General features: G+C 39.0%; 1 pseudogene; it reads left to right on the top strand.

Annotated features, from left to right (window-relative positions):
* The first annotated feature begins 551 nt into the window (after positions 1-551).
* Positions 552-14,505, top strand: LOC139122903 (uncharacterized; annotated as a pseudogene).
* Positions 14,506-18,132: the final 3,627 nt, after the last annotated feature.

Raw genomic sequence — 18,132 nt, 5'->3', positions numbered from 1 at the left:
CCAGGATCGTGGTGTTTTATAGGAGAAAGCTTATCACTCGTGTGGGTAGTGCACTAATATGCAAATACAGTTTGTGACGACATCATACAGCTGTCGCCCTCTCTACGTGTACCGTCAGGCAATTAACGATTTTTTTCATCGTAAACTATTGTATTTAATATTCCTTATTTCTAGTTTACAGAAATCATACAGTGAAAACTTTGAGAGCTTCACGCTGTGTGTTAAGCTTAGGCCTAACACATTAGGGTCCTACGCTACGGCCAGTTTGCGTGTTGGGGGAGTGGGGCCTACACAACTAGCAATGTAGGGCTACGGAACCGCAGCAGCAACGGCCAGTTAGCTCTGCGTGGCAGGGTGTGTTACCGGCCACGCAGATTTAACCGCCAGTATACCCGCGCCCCGTAAAATATAATTTTACGGGGGGGGGATTCGAGGGGTCCTCGTGTAAAAATCTCGCCCAGTACTGTACCATCCCTAGATACGAGTTTCCGAACAGCGTCGGCAACTTGTTATTGTATGCAAATATTGGGTCAACATACTAGGATCACAAGCGGGCGCTGTCAGGTGTCGGCAGCTCAGCTGATCAGGCGCACGGCCGTTACTCATGGCCGTAGTGCCGGTGTCTGCAGACGGCCCGCGGCCGCCACCTTTGGCCATGGCCGAAGAAGAAAATCAACAAGACACGGGCGGCACGATGGCGTTCGCGCCACAGTCCGAAATTCAGGGGTAAGATATGTTGTTTGTTCAAGATCATTGGGTTCCTGTGGTCTCACATAATTAATGGATTCAGAGAGGTTCGTAGTGACGAGGCCTGTGTACGTGTATTAGTGTACGGGTGTGTCGTGTCAGTTTATTTGAACGCCCCCAACGACATATTTTGATATGACTACATAAATGTTTTCTTATTAGAATGTACTTTTTTAATACACACTGCGTATTTGATCTTATAACATTTTTTTTCAGTTGCATCAAGATGACTTTAGCGTTCGCTTCAGTGATCGTCATTTCCGTTTAGTAGTTTAGGGCACAGCGATAGAGGGGCCGGGGACAGAATAAGACCCTTGAAAGTGAGTCTATGCCAGTATGTAACTGGAGCTCAAATTCAATACACAAGTTGCTAACTTGACGTTTTACTTGAATATACACTGAGTGATATTGACAAACACCCTATCTACACAGGTTACCATTTGAGTTAGCCTTCTATCTTCACGTTTTAGGCACGTCAGTGTGGCAGTGTGAGATATTCACATGATCAGAGACAAATTAGTATCATTAATTACTAAGCGTACGTAGGTGTTATAAACAATGCCATGGCGTCTATTGTTTAAGCAATACGAGTTTCTCCGCCATGGGTCAAACGTCAACCACAGTTGTAGCCGAGAACTTTAATATTTAGATGGTTCCCAACAGTAATTCGTGGACTGCTTTTCTTGTTTTCTGCCTTCGTTACTTGTAGTTATATCACATGCAAGTCCCAACAAATTCACTGTATCATGTAGATTTGCAATGGCCATGGCCGGAAATGAACGCTATGCAAGAAGATGACGTAATCAGGTGATAGACATTATCGGGTGTGACCTTTGACACAGAGTCTGTAGGTACCTAGGTTGTTGCTGACGAAGGTACACTGCAAATCATGTGGATGATGCGTACATATAAGCTTAACCACCGTCCCTCCACCCACGGTGATATAACAAACTTAAGTAAGCAATCCTTTACAAAATTTGTCTGTCTCATTTTAACTTTGCACACTTTTTCCTACAGAGGTGCACCTAATTGAAGACGATAAGAATGGGTCAAACAATTTTAAACAAATAAATTAACTGACTTGCATAATGAATGTAAATGAATAAATCACTAGTCTTTAGGCAATATTCAAGAAATCGTACGGCAACAGACTGTAGTATAAAGAGCCGCCAAAGGGCCTCCATGTTTTGTCTATTACAATTTACAGGTATGAGGTTGCCAGTTTGTGGCTGGCCAACATACTGTACCACTTCTTGTATGTTGCTTTAAAGTAACCTTCAATATCACTTTCTGTCCACGTCATATCATGTTTATACTATATCACACACTTTTAAAAGTGTGTGATATTTCAGACATCAATCAACAACAATGTGGTAGTTAAAAAATCAGTTTGAAACAGCCAATAAAAAAACACACTCAACTGTCGGTAAAAATTTGAATGTTAAAATGCATCAATTATGGTTGCCACGTTTTATGTTTACTGTAGTTTTACTCAGACAATTTATAGGTTGCCTGGATACACATAAACAAACTACATATAAATCATGAAATACCTTTTAATTTGTGTGGTAGTAAAATAATTTGTTTCCCCTCACAAATTCTAACTGGCACCCTGGTATAAATAACCATCAAAATTTTCGTCACAACATAATTCACCGACACTATGATATCAAAATCAAGATGTTCACATTTTTCATGTTAAATTTTTTTTTTATGAAATTCAGTTCAACTGAAGTCACGGGTTTCACATTTTCTTATGCAATTGGTTATCTGTTTGCTATGCTAACTTAGTCTTCAAATCAAGTACAGTAGAATAAAATACTGAATTTACATATTTTTTCAGTTATTTAGTCAGTTTAAACATAATCATAGTAAAGATTAGATCAGACTTTGGGTCATCAATTTTTATAATTCCATAGATAAATACCACTACCTTACACAAAATCTTTGTGAAATTCTATCATCACTCAGCACACTTTTCAAAGATTAATTCACAGTCCATCCTCCAATGATAATTGGACCAACACCAGTTGGTGTCCACGCATGTGTATCCATTTGTCACATCAGATTACATGGTACACATCCGTAGCCTTAGAGGGGTTGGCGTAGAGGGAGGGGTGGGGGTTTGGGCCTTCAAACATTCCTAAAATACTTGCATGCATATGCAAGAGCATGAAATAAGATAAAAATAAATGCAAGCAGACAAGTATACTTCTATTTGATTATTTATAATGTTAAATTTGCTAATTTGTGAAATCCTCAATTCTATTACTAAAGCACCAAAAATGGGGTCAACTGCAGGGTTCTCCAAAAGGGGATTTTTGAGGGATGGGCCACCCCTCTGTATTAGGAGCAACCTCTTCATATGTAAATAACCATACAACCGAATATATTTCCACCACAATAAAATATACAACTTATGCATTTTTATGTAAATTAGCCATCCCTCTTAGATTTTTCAATGCGGTGGAGCACACTGCATTGTACTGTGGTTAAATTTTTGTTTAGTTTTTAAATCTGAATGAAAATTTTACTGACTATGCCAGACTGACAAAGTCATGCATTTTTTCTATGATTTTGAATTTATAGTCCCTTCTAAAAACTTCATCAAGTATATCAATGCACCAGATATATATATATCAGAGCATAGTTGATGGAGGGACTGTGATTGGAGATGTCGTGCAAAAGAGTGTTGACACACATATCACATCAAATATAATATATGGCTTGTCACTGAGCATATGGCCCAGTAAACTATACCAATATGGGCTAACATGGTTTCCCATATTATGATAACACTGTATTGTAATGCATGGTAAGCTTACTAAAAATGATATAAAAATCAGTTTGTCATCTTAATCACAGGAATGTCAGTCAGAGGGCAAAGGTCACCTCGTTCTGTATCTGTGCCTGTTTCACAGTCATAAGGCTGCATTCACAAATATTGGGTTTGTCAAGGCTAGGGAAATCACGATTGAAATCGTAATTATTTGTACATGCCCCTCAGTATCCTCAAAGATATTTCAAATCCCCATTAAATGATCAAAAATATTCAAATCCCCCAATATTATATGGTAAAACATCTATTTAAGCCAACAATAATAAACTAAAATTTTCAGTATTTTTGCTCCTCATATCAACTCGACTCTCTTGTTGTGCACCGTAATATGTTGCAATATACAGTATTCAGCTTATCAAGTCATCCTAGGCTACATATGTGTATGTACACTTGGTTTTGCTGGCAGTTGTACAGTTTTTCAGTCCATGCAGCCCAAGAGTGAAATGTCAATATTACATAAACATACATTTTCATACTCAAGCTGTGTCAATAAGCTGTGAAAACATTTCAACATGTTTTGAGAAAAAAATAATGGTGATACACAGATTAAAAATGTTGACAAAAATATCAATTCAATATAGCACCTCATCATTTAGATCTTGGTTCCTCTCTATGGGCAATGTATTTGTTGCAAAATGACAAATACACGTCACCGTATAGGAATAGAAGTGAATTTTACCACTGGTATGTGAGAGGGCCCCAGATACTGTAAAACACTCAATGTTAATAGTAGCTGTAGTACATGACTATATACAGTACTTTTGATACTTGGTATTCGTCTGAAAATTTGGCTTGTTTTGTAGCTGTATGCAGGCATTTCTGTAAAAGTAAAAAAGACAGGGCTACAGACACCTGTGGATTTCTTGTGTTGTATATTCAGGCACTCTGATCTATATTTGACAAAAAAATTTCTGACAAAAATCTTGTTCTTCCTTCTCCCATATACTGAAATAATGCAAACATGGCTGTCTGTTAATATTATTGTTGTTGTTGTCATTATTGTTGTTATTATTATGAACATCCATTTATTTATTGCTGTATTTAGTTATCTATTACTTACTTAGTATCATTATTCCAGTGGCATACACAGGGACATGACAGTAGCTGTATTAACTTTAATAACTTTTGCAGTATTTTTGTTCAGTATATCAGCTAGGTGTCTTCGTTCTGTTCCCTATAGCATGTTGAACTGTCCAGTATTCAGCTAACTAACACAGCTTGTATATTGTATTGTAGGCAGATGACTTTCAGTCTGGACTCTAATTCAATCATCAACAACACTATACACATATTGTGTTGGACAGGCAAGTCTGTTGACAAGTCAGATACTGTGTATTTCAGCATGCTGTAGGGAGATAGCAAGAAACTATAGTTGATACATTGAATAGAAATATTGACAAAAAATTTCAACAGTTGCAACTTCTGTCCCTGTTACAGGTCTACTGTTGTTTTTTATATCAAAATTCAATGGTGTTCATAATATTTAGATTTGCTTTTCAAAATGAAAGTCATGAATTGCTATAAAATGATTCCAGACTTTGTTTAATCATTATTAAAATTGGAGCCATTGGTGACATAGCAATGTATTTTATTGAAATGCCTACCAAACTGTGGAATCTGAAAATGTAAACATAGGGCCAAAGTCCCTGAAGCTACTATAGACATGGATACAAAATTAAGTATTTCCTAACTGTATGAAATTATCTCACTAAGGTCATCCTAGGGACTTGTAAACCAAATATTAAAGCTGTCTGACCAGCGGTTTTGAAAAACAAGCGACTCAACAGTTGACAGAGCTCTGCTGTGTTATGTAGAGAATAACCTTTTGTGACACATGTATTGATGAAGAAGGTGGATATCTTTGATAGCTCATTTCAGGATGGCCTGACCAAAAATGGGAAAAACAAATTCTGTAAAAATACAGATTTGCATATTTCATCACAATTTGAACAAATCTAAGTTGGGTTATCCCAAGGGACCTGTATACCAAATAACAAAGCTGTCTGACCAGTGGTTATGAAGAAGATTTTTTACCAAAAACGCCTTTTTGGTGCTAATTTGCATATTTTCAACAATATCAAAAATTAATAAAATTAGTTTCTCAAATCATATTTTTTCATCCACACATAAATATCAAATCAGTAAGTACTGCCAGTTCTCAGATATTTGAGTGGACGGACGCCTCACAAACGGACATACGTACATACATACTACATACATACATACATACATACATGTACATATGGTACATACTATATTAGTCTATAGTAGCTAATAAACGAGAGTTAATTACATTCTATTTAAAGGGGAAGTTCCACCAAGGATGATTTTTACATGTGTGCTAGCTTTGTCGTCACTTACCCCGGAAAAGCTATTGTCGCCATTTATAACTCGCCTGATTTTTTACAAAAACTGACAGAAATAGTACAGGAAGTTGCCAATATAATTTGAATCATGGAAAAAAAGCGCCAAGCTTGGAGCTTGCATAATGTGTATGGAAGGAACCATCTTCCCATGGGTATGGCATTGTCCACTCACCCATGCTTAAACCAGGCTGTGCGTATTTACATAACTTTTGTTTATACTGAGTATCCTTGCATAAACGATCAATCACTTCTAATAAACTGTCCACTGTCAGATTTGTGTTGCTGTTTACTACTGTGTTACTGTGAGTCAACAATGTGGGGGCCATACCCGTCCTAAGATGGTCCCTTCCATATCACATGATGCAAGCTCCAGCTTGGAGCTTTTTTCCCATGATTCAATTACATGGGCAACTTCCTGTACCATTTTTATCGGTTTTGTCAAAAATCGCGCAAGTTATAAATGGCGAAATAGTTTTTCCTGGGTAAATGACCACAGAGCTACCACATATGTAAACTTCATCCTTGGTGAAACTTCCCCTTTAAAGAAAACAAGACTTGCTTAAATCAAGCTTTACGTCATAAAAATACAGCATATCTGTCAGGTTATAAAGAATCTTAAGCTGGTTATTTTCATCCTAACCACCACATTTTAACTTTCAAATTAACATTGTAAGTAAGTTCTGTTGAATAAGTTGAGACTGTACGTACTCAGAGAAAGCACACTGAAGAGACAAATGTTTGAAACTTAAGAAGTTCAAGGTCATCAAAAGCATTGTAAGGAATCATGTAACACTTTCATTGCACTGTTTACACAGATTGCATAATTGCTATAAATAGCACATGAGGAATCTTACAGCCCAGCTTTACCTTAAAAACCCTATCACTTTGACCACTCTATTTTTTTCCTCAAAAAGTAATTGTATTTTATCCTCAGCAAGTCAACCATACATGAAGATTAGAACCTCTCTATCTCTATTTATTTGACCACCCTATCATGACAAACTATTACGAGCAATTTCTTTGAGATAACATACAGGGCACAATAAATGACGGTTCAGAATATGTCAAAGTTGGGATTCAGGAAAGTTGCCTTTACATGTTTTAATCCTCTAAGATGGTAAGCATTTCACTATGGACTGTCAAAAAGTTGAACTTTCTGATAATTCTACACTAAAATTATTTTGGCTTTGATGATTATTCAATTATTGAAAATAATATTAATTATTTTTTCTGGGTGAATTGATAGGGTTTATACAGTACAAGAATTACATACAATGTAAGTCAAATTTGGACCAAAAATGACAAAAAAATTCCTTAAAAATACACATTTGCATATTTCATCACAATTTGAACAAATCTAAGTTGGGTTGTCCCTAGGGACCTGTATACCAAATAACAAAGCTGTCTGACCAGCGGTTATGAAGAAGAAGATTTTTTACCAAAAACGCCTTTTTGGGCATTAATTTGCCTATTTTCAACAATATCAAAAAATTAAAAAAAATTAGTTTCTCAAAATCATATTTTTCATCTACACAACAAATATCAAATCAGTAAGTACTGCGGTTCTCAAGATATTTGAGTGGACGGGCGCCTCACAAACGGACATACATACATACATACATACATACATACATACATACATACAGACTGACGCCGGACGCCGGACGATACTCATCCCAATCACTTCTATAGACTATAGTCTATAGTAGCTAAAAAATTAGGGGATAAAATTATTTTCAGATCCCCCCACACCATTTGCAAACAATTTAAACGTCTCCCTTACTATCCCCACACCATTCAAATACCCCTCTACTACCCCAAACCATTCAAATCTCCCTGTACTACCCAAACCATTCAAATGGCCCTCTACTACCCCAAACCATTCAAATCTCCCTCTACTACCCCAACCATTCAAATACCCCTCTACTACCCCAAACCATTCAAATCTCTCTGTACTACCCTAAAGCATTTAAATCCCCCTCTACTACCCAAACCATTCAAATGCCCCTCTACTACCCCAAACCATTCAAATCTCTCTGTACTACCAAAAGCATTTAAATCCCCCTCTACTACCCCAAACCATTCAAATCTCTCTGTACTACCCTAAAGCATTTAAATCCCCCTCTACTACCCCAAACCATTCAAATGCCCTCTATACCCCAAACCATTCAAATCTCCCTGTACTACCCTAAATCATTCAAATCTCCCTCTACTACCCCACACCATTCAAATGCCCCTCTACAACCCCACACCATTCAAACCCCCTTCTACTACCCCAAATCATTCAAATCTCCCTGTACCACCCCAAACCATTCAAATCTCCCTCTACTACCCTAAACCATTCACAAACACTCAAATCCCCTTAATTCTTCCAGCTCCCTCCCCTGATATTTGTGAATGCAACTTCAATGATGAATTCCTACAGCAAATTGGTTTTAGCCAATCAAAATAACCGTTACAGACTGTACTACATGATAAATGTACATGTACATTGCAAACAACAAGTTGTAACTGTCAGTCCTATCAATGTAAATTCACAGCACCCCACTGATTGATCCATTGGGACCCATATTACTTTTCAGCAAGGCAGCAACAACTTTGGCCTTTATGTTCATGTAGTTGCCTTGTTATACATACCATATGCAAAGCAAAATCCGCTAAATGACTGATGAACATGGTAAATTACTTATACATGTATGGGCAGTTTTCTCCTGCTGGCAAAAATAAAAAAAACACCGCAATTATATGGTGTCGCTCAAATTTGATCAGAATTGGTATATACCAGTATGGGTTACCAATGATCAACAATAAATGTTGTTTCTATCTGTTCAGTGGAGGAAAATTCTACGTTGATGTTATGGCAATGATTTCTGCACAGTACAACCAGAAAAACAACAAGAAATATTTAAACCAGAAAAACAAGAATGACAAAAGTAATTAAGGTCTAACTTTAGGTACTGGAGGTCAACTTTAGCAACATGCATAGCAGAAACAAGCCCCTCTTAGTTTAGTATAAACGGTCTTCCCCCATCTACTGTCTATGGTTGCAGCTGGTCTGTTAATATGTAACAGTTCATAAACAATGACAGGAAATGAGTCAAGATCAGTGGAGTTTGCCTGTTTCTCACTGGCATGCCTCCTGCACGTTTGCAGGATTTCACTTTTTCTTACCTCATTTGCACATTTTTGACACTGATGTGTTCATTTCAACAAATTCACATCTCAACCCCTGCATCTACCTGTACACCAAATACTGAGATGGTAGCTTTGGCGGTATGGGAGCCTTTGTGTGTGACGGACATACATCCGCACATACCCACAAATATACAGACATACAGACATGCAAATCAGATGCAAATGAACTGATTCAGCTTATACGATAACCTCACATTGGTACACCAAATGTGAGCTAAAATAAAAAACAAAACAACATTGCTATATTTTCGTAACTAGAGTTGCATGGATTGAAAGTCTTCTCGTACGGTTGATTTCATAAATGTAGATGTCAACTTATGCAAACTGTATTATGAGCATCGTTGTGATTATGCAAATCACTGATGATAATGAGTCATAATCGATTGAGAATATTCATTTGGCATAAAAATTGTGCATTATCCAGAAAATCGAGTAAAAAAGTCCCACTGTTGTGTATAATAAAATGAAATAAACCTACCAATTCCTAACTATCGTCAACTCCACAGCCGGGTCTGGAAATTAATTTATGCAAATTCAATACAAGTTTGACAAGTAAAACCTAAATACACTGTATTCCACAACATGATTTCATGACATTATAAAGTTGGTTCGATGGAAAAAATAAAAAGAATGAATCTCAATTTTCCTATCCCCGATGAACCATATCTCAGGAAAGAACCTATAAATATGAGTAATACTGCAAAATCTTTCTTGCACTCTCAAATTTATGAAATTTGTCGAGAAGTTCCAGCTACAAAATGTAAAATGTGATATAAAGTTGTTTCGTTTTGAAAAGAAAATGTTTGTAAATTTAGCCTCTGCATCGCGACGGATATTAGGCAGTTGTCAGTTCAATCTCAGTTTTACGAACGCACCATAAATGTAAATATACATATTTTTTAAAACTGCCGGATGCCCGATGAAGGGTTTGAACTTTGGACCTTGCATGCATGAGTGATCTCTGCATTGTGGGTTTGTAGCTACCTAGAACATGTCCGCAAGTCGCGGGTCGGGCGGCAGAGACGACGACGATAGGGAGTGTAGCGTACGGATTCTACAATCAAACACACACAACTACCCAAAGAATGACATTACCGCGATGCACCATGCATGGGACACGCAGATTGGCAAAAGGCAAGTGTAGATGCAATAAGTGCAAAATGTAGAAGGGATATTCATAGCATTGAAATGCTATGCTATGCTATGCTATGCTATGCTATGCTATGCGTATTTGACGTATACAGGAAGAAACGCCGCATGATGTCACTGTACTATCTTATTGCCCATGGACAAGCGGCGACCTTTTTGACCTTCAGAAAGAGCTGGTATCGCCAGTTTTATCTTACTCAGATTTATGTATATGGACACGGATTTACTGTTCTATTTGCCAATGATTGTGAAGAAGTTTCACCTTCAAGCATTGCATTGTGCAAATTGCATGGTCCACTGGAGCCAGTTGTGCCCGGCGATCTGGACCAACACTAGAACTGTGACAATTACCTTGACGTAGGCCAACATTTCGTCCCTAAATTACATATAACAAAAATATCAAGTAGGCCTAACTCAAGACACATTGAACATAGAAAATAACACCACGGAAGGGAATCGGGAACCGTCATAAACAATACCTAGCCGTGGAAACCCAGCTATCTGTAGCGGGGTAGGTTGCGCCTATGCGGGTCATCAGAAGGTCAACCCCTTCGTTCCATTAAAGATCCATGATGAAAGTACGACCATGACCATTTTGTGTTGTATATTTTAGGTCTATATCGTATATTAAACCTTTGCCACATGGCCACAAGACACTTCTTCAAAACTATTAGCGATTGCCATATCTTGCTTTGCTAATTAGTTCCTAGATACCTAGAGAATGAGCCCGTCAAAAATTTGACAAAATTTTGTGCAAGTCACTTGGTCATTTGGCCGTTCCATACATACAGCACTGACAAAGCAAGTGTACTGTCGAGGGACAAAGTGACAGCATGCGGAAAGCGACGCGGGGTCAGAAGCGCCCTCAAGCGATAGCACCTTCAAATTACGCGATCACTGCCACCGTGCCGTGTCCTCGTATTTCACCAAACTGTGAAAAATCTCTTTCCATTTTATGATTTCACTGCTTTCAGACTGGCATGACGCGGGCGGTGCAATGTTTCCGGGTCAGTTACTGATTCTCACAACGTTTAACCTATTTACAAAAATCACAGGCGATACCATACATGGCCATAGAAGGCGGGAGTGACACCTTTAAATGTTGTCATTTGTGTTTATAAGAGTTGACTTGCGTTCAAAGTTTATCAAAGGGCCAGTAGCTGTAACTTTTGATGACTTTTTTAGTTTTTTTTTCCAAGCGTACAGAATTCAGCTTGTCAACTCAGCCTGCAAATGTGTGAACAGTTTTTTACTGTTGACAAGTGAAATCTCGTCTTGAAGAGAATTCAAATGTAAATACATTTTACGCGTATAGATACTGTGTCGACAAACTAAATAATGAGTGTTTCAACATCTTTTGGGGAGAAAAGCACTTCCAATTGGCATACAAAACAAAAACGATGAATAAATTAACAATACGTTACAGCTACTGGCTCTTTAAACGTTCAAAGAACAGGAATTCCTCCCTAGGAAAATATAACCTTGGTTGATCATCGCCTGATTTCAAAACAAACAAATGTAAATTGTTGTGCGTAAGGAAAGCCTCGCCACTGTCTTGCGATCGCTTTTAGTACAATGTGTCCATTGGATAGTTTTCAAACACGGTCTAATATTGACGCACACAACACCCTGTGAGTGTCACCACTTCATCGAGAGTTTGTTGACAATACCGCAAAATTTTCAGATTTTCCACACAGCTTGTGTATACAAATGAAAAAAAAATCGCGACACAGAAACAACTGAACACTAATGTCACCACGGGTTTCATCGAACATTAATTCCTGGGGCTTCATCGGGCCAGAAACAGTGAAAATATTGATTTTTCCACAGTCCATTTGACCTAGGGACTGCTTTTCCCAACCTATTATACCACTCATCACTTTTCACATTGCTTTTACAGCGCCGAGGCAGGATCTAAAGAGGAAAACCTGGAAGAGAAGAGACAAGAGCTGGAGACGGTGTCCGTTGTTTCTTCGGAGGAACCAGAGTTGGGATTGCTCGATTCATCCGAAACAGAGTCCGATTACGATCCGGGAGATAGGCTCATCCAGATGGCATCATTTAAGACCGAAGAGGACATTGAACGGTTTGAGAAGGAGAAGGATGTTTCATCATCTCTGAGGAGAGCATCGAATACCGTACGGAACTTACTCATATGTGCCGCCTTCGTTGCTTTCGAGGTAGCCAAGCAAGTGATAACGTACGGTGTCAAAGAGTACAATGCCGGACAATATCCCATCTCCTTGTCCACCATAGTGGTGTTGATTGAAATGGTCAAGCTCACCACCTGCCTTGTAATTTTTGGATATCAGGGGGGTTTAAAGACCATAAAGTTTCATGGAGATTTGCTGTGCCTTCTTTTATATACGGCATCAACAACAATCTATTCCTATACGCCCTCCACTTCACCCCTCCGCCGGTGTGGAATGTTCTGATCCAGTCGCGTGTCATCATGACGGCGCTGATTTACCGTTTCGTCTTCAAGAGGGACGTCCCTCCGATGAGATGGCTGGCACTCCTTCTACTCATGTTTGTATAAGCCTGTCGCAGGTGTCCGGCTCTTCCACGGCCCAAGTAGGGACCGAAACCTCCGCATATATCCTTCTCAAGGCAGTCTTTCTCAGTCTGATAAGCGCAGGATTGTCGACGGCGGCGTCCATTTACACAGAGGTAAGGTTGCTTTGTGCTTCACGACTAGTTAATAACATTTTTTCCACCGAACCGAAGAGGGATTGATCCAGAACACATGCTCAAGTATTTCAGATCTTACTCTTTCAGGTTGTGCTAAGTCATAAAGCTGTAAACTTTGATATAACAAAAAAATCTAACTAAAGATAGCGAGAGGTTTACTGTAGTCCGCGGCCGATATATCCGTGGAGCATAATTTTATGATTTACTCCAAATTATAACATTTTGACCGTGATGACCTAGTGAAAACTATCTGAGCGAAATCTAATTAGATGAGCGGGTATTGTAGTTGTAGTTATTTGAAGTGAAAATGGCCATTGCACTTGATGATTGAATGTTTCATCATAACGACAATATTTTATAGAATGTTGATAAACTGCCACTTGGATACATTGATGTGAAATGTACTATGTGGTCTTGAAAAGCCAACAACATCGATGATGGCAAGGATAAATGCCGAGAGACTGATTGAGAAGCCCGTGCCCGTAGTGTCATAATATGTTGCACATTAACTGTTTATTTGAATGATTTTAAGGTATTAATGCTAAAGCAGAAGTGTGTGTAGATGTAGTCTAAGTAACGCAAAAACCTGATATTAAAAACGTAGACGCCATTGCCCGAGTTTCAGCACCGAACTATGATGATGGTGATGATGACGTGACAATCAGTGATGATGATGATGATGATGATGATGACGACGACATATGATGGTGACGGGGTTGATAATGACCCTAACAATGCTGTACAATATGAGGATATGACAAAGATAATTTTATTGTGTATACTCTCAGACTGCCGATTCTTAAGCTCCTCCCGTTGCCACCACTGACCAAATTCTTTCGTATTTTCTGTATTTTTTACAGTATCTTTTCAAAAACGACAGGCGGCCGTTCATGGAGCAACAAATACAGTTGTATTTCTATGGTGTCTTAATGACCAGCGTCTGGGCTCTCTACGTCACTCGTGGCAAACCTTTGGAGATACAGGGAAACTTAAACATGACAATCACCTGGCTCCTGGTTCTCACCATATTGCTAGGGGGCGCTGGAGGCCTTCTTGTCGCTGCAATAATCAAAAACATTGATAACATCGCCAAGATCTACTCGGCAACATTTGCAATCTTTCTCACAGCAATATTGTGTTCCATGCTCTTCCCGGCGAACTTCAAGTTGAACTTCATGTTTGTCTGCGCGTTATTTTTCATTCTCATATCCTCTTGGATGTACGAGAGATTCAAGCCCAAACCGGCGGACAGCGCCACCAACGGCGAGACTCCCAGTACTAATACGATAGTAGCTGTTCCGAGAGAGTTGAACGGGAACGCATCGATGTTGAAAGCCGAACTAAAAAGTTAGACATTACAAGCCCTGAAGAATTATGAACAGAAGCAGGTCGAATGCCTCAGTTTATTTTCTGTACGGTACTAAATATGTAAACCTCGGTAGCGGCATCGTTTTATCTGTGTTATTTATTCTAAAATTCTGTAGTCTTATTACTGCTTTTATTTTGCCAAGCGAATACGTAATGTTCATATTTTCGATGACGCTATATTTTTGGCAACCAAGTTTTTGAGGTGCCCGCGATTCCAAAGAAATCATTCGTTCTCTGAAATCCATTCATACGTTTTCGTGTGCCAGTGTACTAAGGAAAGTTTGGCACCTCATGATAAGCAAGAACTAAAATCACGAAAATAATGATGAACTATCAGATTTAATCCGTCTTTCAATTTTTTATCTTTTGACGATGACAATTTGCAATGATATAGCGTTCTACGATGTGTCATGTAGATAATTTTTCTTTCATTTTAATGGAGCTTTGAATTGTCGACCAGCAGAGTATTGCTCTAAAGGGCGCCTTGATAATCAACATACGCACAGGGTAGACGCGATTCATCGCGTTGGACCTCAAAGCCTTTCCCCTCCCCCGCCCCTCAACCAAGGTTTGGAAGTGCAAAAATACGACAACGAAAACGATTATTGGAGTTTCCCACAGAAAGAGTAAAGTACTGGTTGTCCGTATCTCAATTCGTAAATTTTCTAACAAGAAATATTTCAAAACAAAACCTGACATGCAGATTCACGATTTCTGTTGCGCATTCGTAGTACATTGGTGCAGATTTGCGCACGACAGTTCAAAAAGAGTTTAATCCTCGCTAAAATGCTACGAATCTCGTCATGTGCATGTTTTAATCATCTACGTCCCCATATCTGACTTTGCTCATCAGGAAAGCTTTGCTCCCAATTTTGTGCAACGATGAGATCCCCTCTGAAATCGTCTTACTCCTATGGTTTAGTCCAACCTAATGCTTTTTATTGCATCGTGGGCCTCTACACAGGAAATGGGGTAGGGCTTTAAATGTTTTGTAATTCATTTAGCTGCATGATAATTTTTTCAACATCAAACATTAAATGTGCCGATTTTGGTCAATGGGTACGGCTGGTGTGACGTACATACGGGGAATTGGAGTGAAAAGCTAGGTTTATGATATGCCTGTGCATGGTAGTTCATGTTTCAACTGGCAACACGTTATAGTGTCTTGTTAGGAAAACAACTTTAACTTGAAGACTTTCAACATAGGACAGAGTGCTAAAAATATTACATCGGGTTGTTAGACATCAGAGAATGGACGATGGGGCCAGGGTGTTGGTGATATTTTTGCCGTATTGCTTCAATTTTGTGTGATTGCGGTAAACCCAAAGTCGAATGTGGAAATGCTGTTCTGCAGATTTTCGTTTCCAAAAGTTCGCTCTCAGGATTCAAAGGGGACCAGTCTAGGGTTTTGCAAACCACGCGTCAATGGCCCCTTAATGGTATACTGTCACCTGTTCCAATTTTGCCACAGTTACCATGGAAAGAGAAAATCTAACCAATCACAGCGGGTGGCCGCTTTTAAAAACAGCGCCCTCACATCGGCATTTTGAATACCAAGGAACGCCCCTTTGACCATATATTGGCATATTTAGATTACAGGTGACTGTATACCTTTAATATCGAGCGTGGAGGAAAGCACAAAAGGCAGAATGTATGACGACTTTATGTATCGGAACATATGCAGTTTTTGTAGTCTTTTAAAAATCTTCCTTTTAACATTCAAAGTTACACAAACTCCACGAATTTTTTTCTAGAATTATGGTCGTCAGTATAACCGATGTTCGCGGTACCTTTTTTGAAAACTCGTTGAAATTTGTTTTACTAAGTTTTAAATGTATGACGGGCAATGTTGGGACAGGGCTTTTTATGGTAAACATCGTTCTATTTTATGACAATTTTGCTTTGTACGAACAATCTCATAGAATATATTGTATGAAGATCTTTTTAAAGAGGAATAATTGTTTGATCTTAATCACAGTTTGGAAATTTGACCTTTACGAGTGTTCAGAATGTTCTCAGAAATAAACCGTGCAATATTGATTATACGTCATCCTATGATAATAAAGTTTATGATTGAAATCCGTCAGATTGGATCGAGATGTGTGTGCAAATATTTTATGTAAAATAGAAATGACTGACTTTGGAAACATTTAGTCGATAAGACATGGGCAAGATGATCCCGTTAAATACAATTTATGAAGTTTGTGGGCCACACTTAGTAGTGTATTCGTTGGGCTCTTGCAGATATGCCATGACAATTTGAAATTTTCGAAAGGCAACAACATTCAACGTTCTCCACGTATCTGAAAAAGACGTCGTGTGTTTGGCATGACATGTATTTTATCAAAAAGACACAAGTAAACAAAGATACAAACAAAAAACTCGTACATGATAATTAATTTTCTTCAAAATATTTGTGAACTTTTATCCATCTTCACTTAGCTCACACCGTTTCGGTAAAAAAAATCGAGGTGTACTTTTCCCTATGTCTGTTTAGCATTCTCTTTCAAATCCTTCCACCAGGGTTTCACTGAGTCAGCACCAGGTGCTATTTCCGAAATGTCACCATAGTAAATATATCGACACATTTCTCCAAATGAGCTGTCCAGACTTTTGATGTATTCCGGATTGAAGTGAATATCCGGGTATTTTGACTTGAAGGCCCTCATCCACACGTGAAAAGTGTAATGACCCTGTTGCCAGGGAAACCGTTCAAAGAACAGTGTTTTCCAATGGAGAGAATTCGGTGTTACCAAACTGTGATTTTCTATGTGTATGTGTTCTTTATGCTTGCTCGCTAGGCTGTGTTGGTTGAAGACGGAATTGCACGAGTAACAGTGCGGGTTGTATTGTTTGTAACTTTCATAGAATATCTTCAAAAATATGAGTTTGGCGAGGCGAAGATGATACCATTATTCAAACATAACCGCTTGGACGACCAACGACATAGTCGTAACGTCTGAGTTGTTCTAACGGGGCGACAACGAAAATGTCAGTGTCAAAATACACGCCACCGATGCTCGACAGAATTTGTAGCCTTGCCACGTCCGACCAGTGTTCGGGATATTTCGGATTGAGCTTTCGTCCGAACACCGAGCGTGGCGGATCACGGTGGACAACCTCCAGATGGGTATGAGCTTTGCTTCTTCCCACCACTGTCCAGTTGGTTCACAATCGGTATGGAAAAGAATTCTCTCGGGTTTCATGATTTTGAACACGCTGATGACACTCAGTACGTTGGTGAAATCAAATTCGTGGCAAGAAAACCAGATAAAGTGAGCTATATTCGGAACCACAAAGTCATCATGGGGTCGCAGAGTTCCGTTCTGCCAGGCATCACTGCTGCCTGGTAACAGAAATCCAAGCGACGTTTCGGAAATCGCCCGCCGAAGATACAGCAGGGAACCGAACTTGTTCAGCAAGTACAGGGCGACAGACACGGAAAGACATAAAATTATGGCCAGCGTCCTGCTCCATGACAACAATTCCGACTTGACGCACCTTCTAGCCATCTGTCTCTTATCTAGTCAAACAGTATCTTTCCTTAGAGAGAATTCCGTCCTTTGATGCACCATGTCGAAGATCACGACTCGAATCCATATTTCAATATGGCCGACTTACCAATAATTCCATAGACCGCACTTTAATAATTAACTTACCTGGTCGTTTATTGACAGGTGATAAAGAGGTCACGCGGTTATATCAGAGTGACGAGGTCACGGCGTCAGCTGCAAACCTTCATTTCACTGGGGAATGGTGGCGCTGTCGGTAAATGGT

The sequence above is a fragment of the Ptychodera flava genome, chromosome 22 (assembly GCF_041260155.1).
Source record: "Ptychodera flava strain L36383 chromosome 22, AS_Pfla_20210202, whole genome shotgun sequence".
In the NCBI taxonomy this organism is placed as follows: Eukaryota; Metazoa; Hemichordata; class Enteropneusta; family Ptychoderidae; genus Ptychodera; species Ptychodera flava.
Note: the sequence above shows the minus strand (reverse complement) of the source record. Positions and strands in the feature narration are given on the sequence as shown.